Raw genomic sequence first — 13,540 nt, 5'->3', positions numbered from 1 at the left:
TCCTTGGGGATCAGGACCGTCCGACCTTCGGTTAGCCATTCCGGGTGTCTCTCGTTAACTAGCAGCTGGTTCATTTGTGCTGCCAGACGCTCGTGGAGTGCAGTCAGCTTCTTTAGCCAGTAGGCGTGAACCATGTCGGGCCCTGGTGCTGTCCAACTCTTCATACTGGAGACCCTTTCTTGGATATCTGCCACTGTGATGGTTACTGGACCCTGTTCAGGGAGGTCGCTGTGGTCTGCCCTCAGATCCACTAGCCACTGAGCATTGCCATTATGGGTTGCGTCCTTCTCCCATATGCTCTTCCAGTATTGCTCCGTCTCCAGCCTTGGTGGTGCTGTTCTCTTATTATTGTTCCCTTGCCACTGAGAGTACACCTTTGCTGGTTCTGTGGAGAACAGCTGGTTTATTTTCCTGCCTTCTATCTCTCTGGTGTACCTCCTCAAGCGGCTGGCCAAGGCTGTGAGTCTTTGCTTGGCAGTTTCCAAGGCCTCAGGTATGGACAGCTTGCTGTATTTCTTATGCACCTTCTTTGTCGCACCTTTCTGCAACTCTGTTAGTTGGCTAACCTCCCTCCGTGCTACTTTGATCTTGCCCTCTAGCCTTCTTCTCCATGGAGGGTACTGCCCCTTGTGGCTGTTCAACTTGTAGCCAAGCATCTCACTGATCACTGCTGCCGTATTGTAGATCAGCCTGTTAGTGTCGGTAATAGTGGTTGTAGGTATTGTCCGTAATGCTGCATTAACATCATCTAGCAGACCTTCTGAGGGTACTTCACGTAATCTTGGTAACCGGCTACGGGAGATCCAGGTTTCAAGCTTGGCCATTATCCTATTTTTCAGGTCAGTTCCTCTCGCACTCAACGATCCTTCTCCTATCGCACTTGGGGCTATGTACCCAATCTCGGGTGGGGGTGATGATATCTCCCCCCTGACCTGGCGTCCTGACTCCTCCTTGCCGTGGCATTTGTGTTGTACCTCGTCAATCTCTAGCTGTGAGAGCAGTCCCTTCTTTCGAATGTTGGAACACTGAGCTACTAGTTGTTTCGCCGTCATTGTGGATGTTGGGTATCGAAGAATCCATAGGTCCGTCATCCTATTCATGTAGCCCCTTCCGCCGGGGTTACTTGCGTAGTAGCATTCCAACAACGCCCTGTTTTCATCTCTTGCCCACCGATGCCTTCTTGTTCCAGTAGCCCACTTTTCGTCAGGGTGCCCTGGTTCCTCAACACCTGACGCGGACCTTGTTGATCCGGGCGACGTCCGAGCCGGCATTCCTTCATATTTATCTGTCTCGCTCATGTCTGCGGTAGGCTCGCTTAGCATAGGGGGTCTAGCCTTAGGACCCTTACTGGATACAGACGCCCCAGGCAGGAATCGAACTTGCGATCCTGGGTTCCAAAGGCGTGTAGTCTAACCACTACGCTATCCAGCTGCTAGACGGACAGACAAAATGGTGGTGGCTAACCAACCGGACATAGTGGTGGTAGACAAACAGAAGAAGACGGCCGTAGTGATCGATGTAGCGGTTCCGAATGACAGCAATATCAGGAAGAAGGAACACGAGAAGCTGGAGAAATACCAAGGGCTCAGAGAAGAGCTCGAGAGGATGTGGAGGGTGAAGGTAATGGTGGTCCCCGTGGTAATCGGAGCACTAGGTGCGGTGACTCCCAAGCTAGGCGAGTGGCTCCAGCAGATCCCGGGAATAACATCGGAGATCTCTGTCCAGAAGAGCGCAGTCCTGGGAACAGCTAAGATACTGCGCAGGACCCTCAAGCTCCCAGGCCTCTGGTAGAGGACCCGAGCTTGAAGGATAAACCGCCCGCAGGGGCGTGCTGGGTGTTTTTTTTTTTTATATATATATATTAGGGGTGCAACGATACACAAAATTCACGGTTCGGTTCGGTTCGATACTTTGGTGTCACGGTTCGATATTTTTTCGATACAAAAAATGTTCATGCATTTTTAATTTGTCATTTATTAAAATTATAAATATATATTTTAACTCAAAAGTACAGTTTTTAAATTTAACCCTAACCCTTGTGCGTGTTTTTTATTTTGACAGCGAATGCGCACCTGCGGACCACTTATGTGCAGCCCTGCAGCCCTGGTTATTTAGCTCATCATATTGCAGCCACAGAAATTCTTTTGTCCATGAAACCATAAAGCTGCACTTTCTTTTTGCCTCATAGTCTGATTTGTCATAACTTCTCCGTTTTGTGGTAAGCTTTTCTTTGGCTGTCACTTCTTCACCCCGACCTGTCTTATTTGGCTCAGCAGAACTGAAATGCTTTTACACACTCACTCACATAAGCTCAGCGATTCTCTGCGCGATCAACCTCTCACATGTTTAAGCTTGCTGCGGGAGATTTCACTTGTCATGTTTGCATAGTAAGCTAACGATTAATAAGACGATGTCAGAGGAATTGGTGCACAAATTATCATCACTCACAGATCAGTGCTGTCGCTCTCTATACACAGTTCGCACGATTGCAAAGTGGCTAGAGGCTAGAGGGCAAGATCAAAGTAGCACGGAGGGAGGTTAGCCAACTAACGGAGTTGCAGAAAGGTGCGACAAATAAGGTGCCTAAGAAATACAGCAAGCTGTCCATACCTGAGGCCTTGGAAACTGCCAAGTAAAGACTCACAGCCTTGGCCAGCCGCTTGAGGAGGTACACCAGAGAGATAGAAGGCAGGAGAATAAACCAGCTGTTCTCCACAGAACCAGCAAAGGTGTACTCTCAGTGGCAAGGGAACAATAAGAGAACAGCACCACCAAGGCTGGAGACGGAGCAATACTGGAAGAGCATATGGGAGAAGGATGCAACCCATAACGGCAATGCTCAGTGGCTAGAGGATCTGAGGGCAGACCACAGCGACCTCCCTGAACCAGCTGCTAGTTAACGAGAGACACCCGGAATGGCTAACTGAAGGCCGAACGGTCCTGATCCCCAAGGACCCCAAGAAGGGACCGGTCCCCTCCAACTACCGACCAATAACCTGCCTCAGTACTACATGGAAGCTCCTGTCAGGCATCATATCGGCTAAGATGAACAGGCACATGGGTCAATACATGAGCGGGACACAGAAAGGAATTGGCAAGAATACCAGAGGCGCAAAACACCAGCTACTGGTAGACAGAACAATCAGCCGAGACTGCAAGACCAGACTGACCAACCTGTGCACTGCCTGGATTGATTACAAGAAGGCCTATGACTCAATGCCCCACAGCTGGATACTGGAATGCCTAGAATTGTACAAGATCAATGGGACCCTAAGAGCCTTCATCAGGAACTCAATGGGGATGTGGCGTACAACACTAGAGGCCAACTCCAAGCCCATAGCACAAGTCACCATCAAGTGCGGGATCTACCAAGGAGATGCTCTGTCCCCACTGCTGTTCTGCATAGGCCTGAACCCCCTCAGTGAGATCATTAACAAGACTGGCTACGGATACCGACTACGGAACGGAGCAGTTGTCAGCCACCTCCTGTACATGGATGACATCAAGCTGTATGCCAAGAGTGAACGAGACATCGATTCACTGATCCACACTACCAGGCTATACAGCAATGACATTGGAATGTCGTTCGGACTGGAGAAGTGTAGTCGGATGGTAACAAAGAGAGGGAAGGTAGTCAGAACTGAGGGGATTGAACTACCAGAAGGCAACATTGCAGACATAGAGGACAGTTACAAGTACCTGGGGATCCCGCAGGCGAATGGGAACCATGAAGAGGCCGCTAGAAAAGCTGCAACCACCAAGTACCTGCAGAGGGTCAGGCAAGTCCTGAGGAGTCAGCTGAATGGTAAGAACAAGATCCGGGCCATCAACACGTACGCCCTGCCCGTGATCAGGTACCCTGCTGGGGTAATAGGCTGGCCAAAGGAGGAGATAGAAGCCACTGACATAAAGACAAGAAAGCTCCTTACCATGCATGGAGGGTTTCACCCCAAGTCCAGCACCCTGAGGCTGTACGCTAAGCGGAAGGAAGGGGGCCGGGGACTGGAGAGTGTCAGCACCACAGTCCAGGATGAGACAACGAACATCCAAGAATACATTGGGAAGATGGCCCCAACTGACCGAGTGCTCAGTGAATACCTCAGGCAGCAGAAACCCAAGAAAGAGGAGGGAGACGAGGAACCATCATGGAAGGACAGGCCTCTGCACGGTATGTACCACCGGCAGATAGAGGAGGTGGCTGATATCCAGAAATCCTACCAGTGGCTGGACAAAGCTGGACTGAAAGACAGCACAGAGGCACTAATCATGGCAGCACAAGAACAAGCTCTGAGCACAAGATCCATAGAGGCTGGGGTCTATCACACCAGGCAAGACCCCAGGTGCAGGCTGTGTAAAGATGCCCCAGAGACAATCCAGCACATAACAGCAGGGTGCAAGATGCTAGCAGGCAAGGCATACATGGAACGCCATAACCAAGTGGCCGGCATAGTGTACAGGAACATCTGTGCCGAGTATAACCTGGAAGTCCCGAGGTCAAAATGGGAGATGCCCCAAGGGTGGTGGAGAATGACCGAGCTAAGATCCTGTGGGACTTCCAGATACAGACGGACAAAATGGTGGTGGCTAACCAACCGGACATAGTGGTGGTAGACAAACAGAAGAAGACGGCCGTAGTGATCGATGTAGCGGTTCCGAATGACAGCAATATCAGGAAGAAGGAACACGAGAAGCTGGAGAAATACCAAGGGCTCAGAGAAGAGCTCGAGAGGATGTGGAGGGTGAAGGTAACGGTGGTCCCCGTGGTAATCGGAGCACTAGGTGCGGTGACTCCCAAGCTAGGCGAGTGGCTCCAGCAGATCCCGGGAATAACATCGGAGATCTCTGTCCAGAAGAGCGCAGTCCTGGGAACAGCTAAGATACTGCACAGGACCCTCAAGCTCCCAGGCCTCTGGTAGAGGACCCGAGCTTGAAGGATAAACCGCCCGCATGGGCGTGCTGGGTGTTTTTTTATATATATATTAGGGGTGCAACGATATTCGTATCGATATTGAACCGTTCGATACAGTGCTTTCGGTTCGGTACGCATATGTATCGAACAATACAACATTTGTAATTTATTTTATCAATTTTCCTTCTGACGATGCTGTCTGTGTTGAGCGCTCAGTGAATCTGTGTTCAACTACTCCGCCTAGGCTGCACTGTCCAGCGCAGATCCACTGAGCGCTCAACACAGACAGCATAGTCAGAAGGAAGAGCGCAGGGCACCTCCCCCACCCTCATTCAGATCTGGCGTTTGGAATTATTTTGGTTTTCATGTGACGTATGACCCTGAAGGTAAGCGAGTCATGGACTAAAGTAAAACAGTATGTTGGATGTGCCATGCAATGCTCAATTACATTGGTGTGAACTAGTGTGTTAGCGCAGTTAGCTCGTTAACGTGTTGGCCGTCTAGCCCCATGCACGGAGCGATCGGCGGTAGCTCGTTAACGGAGATTTGCCGTGTTGTGGCGTTAAGGTCATTTCAACGAGATTAACACTGACAGCACTAGTGGGAACACAACGAATATGACTACACATTTACGCCGACATCATCCTAGTGCAAAGACAAGTGGAAGCAGACAAAAAAAAGCAAGCATGCTACTAACTTTAGCCGAGTCATTTAGACAGCTGTTAGCACATGATTCTCCTTATGCTGCTGAGAATATAGCCCAGAAGAAGCGGATAGTATAGCTTTTATTTTGGAAAGAGACATTTCTCTGTAATAAACTCTCTTTTCCAAAGATGAGTGATTCCTCAATCAGATACAGGGCTCGCAATATCGCTAGCCCGACGTCCCGGAGCTAGCGATTTTTTCAGTCGGGCTACCAAAATCTATCTCTTCCCTGCCCGTCGGGCTATTGTAGGAAAAATATATGTCAATGCTTTTGCATTCTTTCAGAAATGTAGCTGGGTAATTATGTCATTGGCATCGGTGAGCCACTGTCAATATGTGACATATTGAAGTCGCGTTTGAATTTGCACTCGTTTTTTTGCTTTCACTTTGCAATCGTGCGAACTGTGTATAGAGAGCGACAGCACTGATCTGTGAGTGATGATAATTTGTGCACCAATTCCTCTGACATCGTCTTATTAATCGTTAGCTTACTATGCAAACATGACAAGTGAAATCTCCCGCAGCTTAAACATGTGAGAGGTTGATCGCGCAGAGAATCGCTGAGCTTATGTGAGTCCGTGTGTAAAAGCATTTCAGTTCTGCTGAGCCAAATAAGACAGGTCAGGGTGAAGAAGTGACAGCCAAAGAAAAGCTTACCACAAAACGGAGAAGTTATGACAAATCAGACTATAAGGCAAAAAGAAAGTGCAGCTTTATGGTTTCATGGACAAAAGAATTTCTGTGGCTGCGATATGACGAGCTAAATAACCAGGGCTGCACATAAGTGGTCCACAGGTGCGCATTCGCTGTCAAAATAAAAAACACGCACAAGGGTTAGGGTTAAATTTAAAAACTGTACTTTTGAGTTAAAATATATATTTATAATTTTAATAAATGACAAATTAAAAATGCATGAACATTTTTTTGTATCGAAAAAATATCGAACCGTGACACCAAAGTATCGAACCGAACCGAACCGTGAATTTTGTGTATCGTTGCACCCCTAATATATATATATATATATATATATATATATATATATATACAGTTATTTGAGATACACTTTGTTGAAAGCTGTTGCTACATCTCTGTTGTTTTTCTGGATTCACTGTTGTGTGTTGATGATTGTTTGCAAGATAAGTTTGCAAGATAAGCAGTAGGAAAATGGTAGGGGACTGGAGAGAATTTCTCTTAAAAAAGAGTTAATGTGTTTTGTCTTGTTAATTAGTCAGAGCAAGAAAGATCTGCAGTCATATTATTGCAGCGTCAGCGATAGTGAGGCTGCTGTATTGGATTCCTGACCAAAGCCTGAAGGCAAATCCATTCATTTAGCGGTCGATCTGTATCTAAACCTCACCTGTAGTCCTGGTCTTTGGGAAAAAGCAGAAAGAATGAGGTCACAAAACCTTTGGTCTCTGTCTGGTTGATGAGGAGCTACCCATGACGCAATACTGACAATAATTGTTTACTTCAAGAAGTTAGACACGGTAATTGATTTGCACTGTTGATATAAATTACTTTCCAGCAATTTTTCTTTAAGGTAATTCTATTTTTAATATATTTGATTCTATATTAAATCTTCTTTTGGGAGCTGCCTGTTTGGAAAAGCGACGTCTGTGAAGAAGAGCGTCACCAATTCACGACAGAAATAATTGAATTTGCTTTGCACAAACTGCCCAAAGCAACATTTTTTATCGTTAAAAAGCTGTTCACATGGAAACATCAAATGGGAGTATTTATTATAGTTTTATTAATAGAAAGTTCAGTAATTATTCAAGCTCAGCGCCACGATGACATTAACCACACTCAAATGTAAAGGCAGAGCAGCTTATAATGCATAAAGCATCAGCAGAGTTTTATGCATCTCTAATCTAATCTGAATCATAAGGGAAACATTTTCATGGTAGAGTTTAATATGATTAAATTTTGAGAATAAAAGCGCTCCTCTGACAATAACTTTTTAAAATATTTCATATCTGTGATTCTCAACCTGAGCACACCTCGGCTTTGTTAACAGAGAGCAGTCCATGTCTGCGTGTCCCGTGAAGGTCAAGCAGAGGACGTCTTCTTTTATCGGTGCTTCTGACTGAAGATGACCCTGCTCACAGTCTCACACACACACTTACAGGCAGCCACAACCACAAATACTTCCGCATTTACACAAAACTACACACATAATTTTTTTTACAAATATTCACACATGCATACTAACAAAACCAACCCTTACTGTTGGGCTTCCAGGTTTTAATATACCAGGACTCTGAAAAAGCTTTCAGGATATCGAGCGGTCCAAACAATGGGGGGAAATGGCATTGGGGTTTCCATGGCAACTGCTGCAAGCTGCTAAGAGGGCTGCTTTGAAAACATATGTCAGACTTGACTGGTTTGTTCACAGTGAGCCTAGCAACAGATTCTGTGTGCAGCCTATCACGCTGTCTTGCAGAGCGTTCACTGGTCTAACATTTGACTTTGCTGTCAGAGGTCTGAGATGATTAAGTCAGAAGAAAACTACCCCCATTAGAAGAGGCAGAGATTGTTTGCGCAAAAACATCATGTTGTCTTTTTTTTTTATCTCAGTTTGTTCTTTTAAAGGTTTTCACAGCAGCGAAAGAGAAAGAAAGAAAAGGCAATGGAGCTTCAAATCCTAAAATCCATAACAGCTAATCTCTCCCTCAGAAAAGCAAACGTTCAACATTCACTGAGCACCAAAATATGATCGCCAATGTCCTCATACTGAGGAACAAGCTTCTTAGTTCTCACAAGGCTTAACAACCCTTCCCTTTGCTGTCTTCGCTCTTTCTTTAACTACAGAAGATTAAACGGCTCAGAGCGAGCGATGCTTTCACCATCAGCATCACTTTTAATTGTTCAGTCAATTTTCCTGACTGCCAAACACTGACCTGATGTGAAGATTTGCAGCCTCTCTCTCTGTTTTACACTGCGTCACTGTAAATATCTGCAACATTAACGTGTTAGATTGCTGAAACCTGAAACTGTTAGAGAAGACACCCTGGGTTGTGGGAGCACAGCATAGGGACTCTTTACTGTGTTATGGCTGAAAGACTCAACTGAAATGTAAACTACTGATGAATTATGAAAATAATTGTTAGCTCCAGCCCTGGTAAAGGTTCTGCCTGTAAAATGCATACTGCTGCTGTGTTCAGCGCCTTTATATCTTTATGTCCCATCTGGTTGAATTCCTATATTTCATTGCAGAGGTGGTGGGTGGGTTGTACCAGCAGCAGCTCAGTGCCATATCACTGCCACACAATGTGAAGAGCAGGAGGGTTGGAAGAAAGAAGGAAGGGAAGAAAGAAAGAGGGAGACGTATGAAAATAATTGAGATGAGGAGGGGGAGAGCTGCCTGGAAGTGGAAAACAGGGAGAGAAGTTGATTAGGAGGGAGGAAGAGAAAGAGAGATGCGTCATACCAAAACATTAGTATGCAATCAAGTTGTTGGTGCGGTGAGGACTGTCGTCTGTCGACGGCTGCCGCAGCCTTTTCAAAGCTGCACCGCAGTGTCACACAAACGCGCAGTACACACTACACAATCAACCGGCACAACAACTCCCACCATTGTCTGTGAGAAAATAGAGGTACAAGAAAAGGATTGCCATTTCCATGACAGTTTGTGCAGAAGAGCTTCATATATCCAGTTATTGATCCATGTCACCCTCTCAGTTTCAGCAGAGGAGCTTATTAGAGGGTTGGAGCTGGAAATGAGCCAGAGCTGCACGCACACATGCACGTAAGCACACACACAAACGGCAGAAAACAGAAATAGTAGAAAAGTGGATAGTTAAAAAAAACAACAACTCAGTATTCTCTTACTGTAGATTGTATCCTTTATTTTTTAATTAAAAAAATATGGGAAGAAAATGAAACCAGTGAAGTCATGTAAAGGAATGATAGATAGATAGATAGATAGATAGATAGATAGATAGATAGATAGATAGATAGATAGATAGATAGATAGATAGATAGATAGATAGATAGATAGATAGATAGATAGATGAAAATTGAAAACCGTGTTTCAGTTTCCCTGCCACAGATTTCCTTTGTGATATTTGTGCTTTCAGCAGCATGCCTGAAGAGTGTGTGTGTGCCTCTCTTTGTGCGTGAGTGTGTGTTTGTGTGCGCATGTTTGGGTGGGGGAGGGATGGGGGACTCTAAGACATTGACGAGCTGCACCCCTCCTTTCTCGCTCTCCCTCTCTCTCTCTCCATCGCCATGGTCCTTGGCAGGTCCTCGTTACCATGGCAACGCTCACATTGCCGCAGGCTGGCTCAAGCGAGGCGCGCTGGTTGAAAAAGAAAGCATGAGAGGAGCGGGAGCGAGAGGGAGAGAGAGATCACTGCAGAGGGAGGGGAGAGCAGGCGAGAATTGGTCCTCCAATTCATTACCCCCCCCCCCCCCAAAAGAAAAAAAAAAAACCTCAACCCAACCCCCCCAACAATCTTATCATTGGCATCGCCACGGCTGGGCAGTAGAAGGGCCTCTACTCTGCTCAGTAGTCTGAACACGTTGGATCCAAACTTCAGACTGCATTTATTATTCATCCTCCTCCTCCTCCATCGCAGACAGCACCGCAGCCTAACACCCAGCTACACACTCACACACACACACACCTCAGGACCTGTACTGAGCTCAGACAGCAGGAACACACAATTAGTATTGCACACAGCGATATATTGCATCATTCTATTACCTTTAGATGGTATAATGCAATACAGTAGAGGCACAGGCAGGTGTAAGATTACTGTCTGTAGATGGAGGTTACAGTGACTCACTGGAACTGAAGACGCCTCACTGCATCAGCTCACGTTTAACCCCTGTAACCTTCCACTTCCACTGACACAGAAGTGAGGTGAGGTTTTTTTCAAATGTTCTTCCTGACTGTCAGGATCAGAAGGTGTCAGAGTTTGTCGTCTTCAAAGCAGAGACATGAGTGCTTATTTTTTTCTAGAAGAACTTTCCAAAGTTATATTCCTCCTCATCAATACTCAATACTGTATATTCCCATGCGCTCAGAGTCTTGTGCTGGTAAGGCCATTGATCGGTCCAGTTCACAGAAAAGGAATCCCTATGGCCCGTAACCGTTTGTATTACATGATTAGTATTCGTTTATGTTGTCTTCACAAGCAAGACTTTCAGTTTTCAGGGATAATTAGGCCGTCATCTGCCCTCTAGTGGATATAGGATACAAAGTTAACAAGCAGGTATGTGGAACAATAATGCAGATGTCACAGATGTGCTCATCACGCACATAGCTAAATGGCACCATATAACCAGATGTTCACACATAGTACTACATGTGTTTTTCTTTTGGGTTTTTTTTTAAAAAGTTTTTTTGTTTGTTTGTTTTGGTGGTGAAATGTCAGTCTGTCCTACTCCAGCACAAGTCGAACCTGCCTCACTGCCTGAGCTCTGACCTCTTGACCCCTCAGCTGCTAAGCTGAGCAGGGACAGTGGTGCATTCAAGCAGGTGAACACATTGAGGCAGGGTTGCTAAGATACAGGCTGAATCCCACCATGGACATCGCAACAAGAACATCAAGAACCCCGCCCCTCTTTTAGTTTCTCTTTTTACGTCCCTAACATCTCAAAAAATAATAAAATAAAACATAAAAAAATGCAAAGACTGTTGAAGCTGCACATCTAACTGTCCTCACAGTTATTAAATAATGAGAACCATTGTTTAATCATATCCCACTTAGTAAAAAAGTTTGTTGAAAAGCCATGTCAGCAAAGTTGAGACATGGTGAAAGAGTAAAGGGTGAAAAGTTGTCGTTACGTCTGAATTTTGAAGAAAAGAGAAAGGCCAACTGCTCTTCACCTCTGCAAACACCTCAGATGGCCAGATCATCAAACCACAGATAAATAAAGAAGAGACATAGCAAAGAATCTAAAATTTTAAATAAATAAATGAAATAATGTAAAAGTCTGAAACACTAAGATGGCAGGATAGCTGTCCCAGCTCTGCGCCCAAAGAACCAGTCGACAGCAGAAACATGTGTCCAGCCATGTTGTTGTGCTGATGTGTAGCCAGCGGCAGTGCTGTCTCTCTACTTGTTATCATAGTAAGGATGTAGGTGAGTGTACTTTTTTTTGTTACTGTTGTTTGGTTTTTATTGGCTGCAGAGGTGCTGTTAATACCTCAGAGCCTATAATAATGTTGCAATTACAAAACAGTGAATCTCTGGCCATGCATAGTAGAAGTACAAGCATTTTAGGGGGGCAAAATTTTGGATTTGACTGGTTTTTATGTCCCACTGACCCCATAAAATACTGTTATAGCCATTTATTTAGATAGATGGCTGCCAAGGTGACAGAACTGCTACTAGAAGGCCCTTCTTGCTGTGAGGCGACACTACTTACCACTGTAGGCAGTCAAAGCAGATTATAGCAATGGTTATGATTCAGGGTGTCAAACATAAGGTGCAGGCGCTAGAATTGTCCTGGCAAAGACTCCAATCCGGCCAAGTGGACAGCTTTGGAAAACTGTATTTTTTAACTGTATTTTAACGAGTTTTATAGATTTTCCTGCTATAACCTAACATTACAATGACATTACACCAAAGTAGTTAAGCAGTGGATAAACAATCAAATGACAGAAAAGTTCCTGTTTTTCACTCTCTACTAAAGAAATTTTGGTTAAAAAACAGAAAAAAGTTTCATCAATCAACAAAAATGTTATGTTTTATAAATGTGGGATAGACTGGGCAGCGAGCTACCAGATGTTTTCTGTAATTCTACACATTTATCATGTAGAAAAACTAAGATGTGCTGTTGAAATTGTAGTTCTTTATCTTATATTAAGACATTGTTACACTGAAAGAAAGTGGGGTTTCACTCATTCAGCCCACTTAAGATCAGAGTGGGCTGCACGTGACCCTCCATATAGAATGGTTTGGACATGCCTGGTTCAGACTGTCAAGTTACCGGAGTAAAACAAGCCATCCATTAATACCAATTTATGACTTGCAGTGGAGGTTGTGTGGCTTACTAATCACAACTGCAACAATTTCATAACTAAAAAATGCTGGAAAAAAACAAACAAACATGCATAAATGTTTGCATTTGTGTACTTATTTTACACATGCTAAACATTTACATTTGAACCAGATTTAAACCAATTTTAGCCTTGATGGGTGCGTACCATTTAGATGTGCTTCAGACCTCTAATCAACAGTTAACTACTCAGTCGAAAGCTTCCCCTGAGAGAAGTAACATCACTTCACCTGCAGTTCTGTGTTGTTGTTCTACTCTTTATCTCCGAAGGATGCATCCAGTATAATGATTACAGGCCATAAAGGGTCAGAAATAAAGCCTTTAGTAGTTTCCTTAATGAGTCATGAAGGCATACAAGAGGATAGAAATATAAACCTTGCTCATATGTTAATGCTGCCCAAGATTATTCCCAGAATGCATAACCACAGTTTTATGTTTCACCTCAGAAGCAACAGAGCCCAGGATGTTTATCTATGGCTACGTTCACACTGCAGGCGAAAGTGCATCAAATCCGATTTTTTTGACCCTATGCGACCCATATCCGATCATGCTATGACAGTGTGAACGGCGCAAATCCGATATTTTCAAATCCGATCTGGGTCACTTTCGTATGTGGTACTGAATCCGATACATATCCGATGTTTTAGAAAGCGACTGCTGTTTGAACGGTCAAGTCGCATTAAATCCGCCTTTTACGTCACCGACACAAGACTGAAGCCAATTATCAGCGCCAGAGAAGCGCCCGAGAAGACATCGCGAACGCTTCCTGGCCATCCAGTGTAGATGTTAGTGAAACTGTTGGGAAGACAATGTGAACATTTTATTTGTACTGTAATCTGCAGATTCTGACAGAAATCTGCAGCTATCATTTGAAGCACCGCTCCTCTCTTAAACAGCAATAAGGATCATTATTAG

This window comes from Rhamphochromis sp. 'chilingali' (genome assembly GCF_963969265.1).
Source record: "Rhamphochromis sp. 'chilingali' genome assembly, chromosome: 8".
NCBI lineage: Eukaryota > Metazoa > Chordata > Actinopteri > Cichliformes > Cichlidae > Rhamphochromis > Rhamphochromis sp. 'chilingali'.
This window is presented reverse-complemented; position numbering follows the sequence as displayed.